Raw genomic sequence first — 5000 nt, 5'->3', positions numbered from 1 at the left:
CTTTGCAATCTGCCAACCACTTAACCACGCTCCATCCATCATTTTGTCAACGCTCGAACATTTTGGACCCCCGCGCCAGCTCGGAGCCAGTTAAAAAAATAAAAAATGAAAAAAATAACACGAGACAAAGAGAATTTCAACCAGCACAGCTCGTGTGATGAGACGCAAGGGCGGGAAATGTGCTCTCTGTCACTTGAAGGACTTAGAGGTGGTGTTTATGTGGCACTTTATTACAGAACTTCCAGTGACACTTTCTTTTGAGCTCATGACAGACTTTAGTCAGAATTAGTTTTATGTTACATTCATATTTGGACGCTTTTCTAGCTAAATGAGCACCACTATGACTTTCCAAGAACTATCATTCTCATTTTTATTTTGCCATAAAGTCTTTGGGGTTTCACTTTAATACATGTCATGGAATTTGTAGCATTATTAAAGGCCTACTGAAATGATTTTTTTTTTATTTAAACGGGAATAGCAGATCCATTCTATGTGTCGTACTTATATTGCCATATTTTTGCTGAAAGGATTTAGTAGAGAAATTCAACTTTTGCTCGCTGATAAAAAAAAGCCTTTTCTTGAATAAAAAAGAAAGTAAAACAATATAAAAACAGTTACATAGAAACTAGTAATGAATGAAAATTAGTCAAATTAACTGTTAAAGGTTAGTACTATTAGTGGACCAGCAGCACGCACAATCATGTGTGCTTACGGACTGTATCCCTTGCAGACTGTATTGATATATATTGATATATAATGTAGGAACCAGAATATTAATAACATAAAGAAACAACCCTTTTGTGTGAATGAGTGTAAAAGGGGTGGGTTGGTGCACTAATTGTAAGTGTATCTTGTGTTTTTTATGTGGATTTAATAAAAAATTAAAAAAAACAAAAAACGATACTGATAATAAAAAAAACAATACCGATAATTTCCGATATTACATTTTAACGCATTTATCGGCCGATAATATCGGCAGACCGATATTATCGGACATCTCTAGTTGCTATCTTTTTTTGTGTGGACATTGTTGCTTGCCATGTCATGTACGGATGTACTTTGTGGACGCCATCTATGCTCCACACGCTGCAAGTTTTTGCTGTCGTCCAGCATTTTGTTTTTGTTGACTTTGTAGCCAGTTCAGTTTTACTGTCGTTTTACATAGACATCCCCTATGCTTCATTGCCTTCATTGGTACACCAGACAATATCGCACGGCACACTAGTGTGCCGCGGCACAGTGGTTAAATAAATAAATGATAAATGTGTTATACTTGTATAGCGCTTTTCTACCTTCAAGGTACTCAAAGCGCTTTGACACTATTTCAACATTCACCCATTCACACACACATTCACACACTGATGGCGGGAGGTGCCATGCAAGGCGCTAACCAGCAGCCATCAGGAGCAAGGGTGAAGTGTCTTGCCCAAGGACACAACGGACGTGACTAGGATGGTAGAAGGTGGGGATTGAACCCCAGTAACCTGCAACACTCCGATTGCTGGCACTAAAAAATCAAACTCCACTTGGTCCTCCTTGTGCCTTATTTTGAGTTTGTTGGTGTTTTCCTGTGTGTAGTGCTTTAGTTCTTGTCTTGTGCCCTTATTTTGGTGTTTTCCTGTAGCAGCTTCATGTCTTCCTGTGAGCGCTATTCCGCGCACCTGCTTTGTTCTAGCAGGTGCGAGGAATTTAAGTTGTTGCTATTAGGGATGTCCAATTATGGCTTTTTGCCGATATCCGATATGCCGATATTGTCCAACTCTTTAATTACCGATACCGATATCAACCGATATATACAGTCGTGGAATTAACACATTATTATGCCTAATTTGGACAACCAGGTATGGTGAAGATAAGGTACTTTTTAAAAAAATTAATCAAATAAAATAAGATAAATAAATTAAAAACATTTTCTTGAATAAAAAAGAAAGTAAAACAATATAAAAACAGTTACATAGAAACTAGTAATTAATGAAAATTTGTAAAATTAACTGTTAAAGGTTAGTATTATTAGTGGACCAGCAGCACGCACAATCATGTGTGCTTACGGACTGTATCCCTTGCAGACTGTATTGATATATATTGATATATAATGTAGGAACCAGAATATTAATAACATAAAGAAACAACCCTTTTGTGTGAATGAGTGTGAATGAGTGTAAATGGGGTGGGTTGGTGCACTAATTGTAAGTGTATCTTGTGTTTTTTATGTGGATTTAATAAAAAAAAACAAAAAAAAACGATACTGATAATTTAAAAAACGATACCGATAATTTCCGATATTACATTTTAATGCATTTATCGGCCGATAATATCGGCAGACCGATATTATCGGACATCTCTAGTTGCTATCTTTTTTTGTGTGGACATTGTTGCTTGCCATGTCATGTACGGATGTACTTTGTGGACGCCATCTATGCTCCACACGCTGCAAGTTTTTGCTGTCGTCCAGCATTTTGTTTTTGTTGACTTTGTAGCCAGTTCAGTTTTACTGTCGTTTTACATAGACATCCCCTATGCTTCATTGCCTTCATTGGCACACCAGACAATATAGTGCCGCGGCACAGTGGTTAAATAAATAAATGATAAATGGGTTGTACTTGTATAGCGCTTTTCTACCTTCAAGGTACTCAAAGCGCTTTGACAGTATTTCCACATTCACCCATTCACACACACATTCACACACTGATGGAGGGAGCTGCCATGCAAGGCCCTAACCATGACCCATCAGGAGCAAGGGTGAAGTGTCTTGCCCAAGGACACAACGGACGTGACTAGGATGGTAGAAGGTGGGGATTGAACCCCAGTAACCAGCAACCCTCCGATTGCTGGCCCGGCCACTCTACCAACTTCGCCATGAAAAAGACTGGTCTAGACCATGGATATCAAACTCTGACCCGCGGCGGTGCTGCTGTTACACCGCATTCACCGTTGATACTCATACTTGCCATCCCTCCCAATTTTCCCGAGAGACTCCCAAATTTCAGTGACCCTCCTGAAAATCTCCCGGTGCAACCATTCTCCCGAGTTTCCCCCGATTATTGGGGGCGTGCCTTAAAGGCACTGCCTTCAACGTCCTCTACAACCTGGCGTCACGTCCGCGTTCCCTCCATACAAACAGCGTGCCGGCCCAGTCACATAATATCTACGGCTTTTACACACACACAAGTGAATGCAATCCATACTTGGTCAACAGCCATACAGGTCACACTGAGGGTAGCCGTATAAACAACTTTAACACTGTTACAAATATGCGCCACACTGTGAACCCACACCAAACAAGAATGACAAAGACATTCCGGGAGAACATCCGCACCGTAACGCAACATAAACACAACAGAACAAATACCCAGAACCCCTTGCAGCACTAACTCTTCCGGGACGCTACAATATACACCCCCCGCTACCACCAAACTCCGCCCCCGCCCACCAAGTTAATGTTGATATTTACCTCAGAAGGTTGCAAATAGAAAAGAGTCATTCAATTTTTTATTTAAATTTTATTTAATATGAGGAGGCGACTTGTCCAGGGTGTACCCCGCCCTCCGCCTGATTGTAGCTGAGATAGGCTCCAGCGACCCCAAAGGGAATAAGCGGTAGAAAATGGATGGATGGATGGATACTAGGGATGTCCGATAATGGCTTTTTGCCGATATCCGATATTGTCCAACTCTTTAATTACCGATACCGATATCAACCGATATATACAGTCGTGGAATTAACACATTATTATGCCTAATTTGGACAACCAGGTATGGTGAAGATAAGGTACTTTTAAAAAAAAATATATATATAAGATAAATAAATTAAAAACATTTTCTTGAATAAAAAAGAAAGTACAACAATATAAAAAAGTTACGTAGAAGCTAGTAATGAATGAAAATGAGTAAAATTAACTGTTAAAGGTTAGTACTATTAGTGGACCAGCAGCACGCACAATCATGTGTGCTTACGGACTGTATCCCTTGCAGACTGTATTGATATATATTGATATATAATGTAGGAACCAGAATATTAATAACAGAAAGAAACAACCCTTTTGTGTGAATGAGTGTAAATGGGGGGAGGGAGGTTTTTTGGGTTTGGTGCACTAATTGTAAGTGTATCTTGTGTTTTTTATGTTGATTTAATAAAAAATAAAAAATAAAATAAAAAAAAATAAGAAAAAAACCCGATACCGATAATTAAAAAAACGATATCAATAATTTCCGATATTACATTTTAACGCATATATCGGCCGATATTATCGGACATCTCTACTTTTGAACTTTGTTGTAAAAATCTCCTTCCGCGTCGGTCCCTGACACCCGCATTTCAGGCTGACACTCTGTGGAAACGCTCCCCACCCACACTGCTTGGTGCCTCGTGACTTAGATGACCGTAGTAACTAATTACATGACCATAGTAACTAATTACATGACCATAGTAACTAGTATATCGTGCAAAAGCGCAGATTCCAACCATTGAAATACTCTGTATAGTTCAAGACTTACGGTCGTTTGAAAACATCACTGCACATCATAATGGCAGCTACAGTTTCCATCTTAAAGATCTAAAAAAAATATTTGAGAATGTCCGGCGGGCCAGATTGAAAAGCTTAACGGGCCGCATGCAGCCCCCGGGCTTTAATTTGCCCAGGTCTGGAGAACACGAAGCAGAGCTGTCTGTGATTGACAGCCATAAACACACCAGTCATTGCATTCCGCCGTCAACATCGGGGGCCTCTGATTGGGTGGGGGTCCCTGTTGTTCAGCGCCACTAAGCCAGTGCATCAAGGCGGCCTTGAATATCGTGCCGACATTGGGAGTATTGACATCACAACATTAAATCTGATAGCAGTAAAAAATAGCTCCAATGAGGTGAGATGACCTGTACTGTTTAGCACAGGGGTGTCAATCATAGTATAATAAATTAAAAATAAAGACAACTTCAAAATGGTATTATTTGTTTTGCTTTTCCCCAAAATAGAACGAGCACATTCTAAAAATGTACATATTACA

Source organism: Entelurus aequoreus, linkage group LG08 (genome assembly GCF_033978785.1).
Source record: "Entelurus aequoreus isolate RoL-2023_Sb linkage group LG08, RoL_Eaeq_v1.1, whole genome shotgun sequence".
NCBI lineage: Eukaryota > Metazoa > Chordata > Actinopteri > Syngnathiformes > Syngnathidae > Entelurus > Entelurus aequoreus.
The sequence above is the reverse complement of the archived record's forward strand: the minus strand, read 5'-3'. Positions refer to the sequence as shown.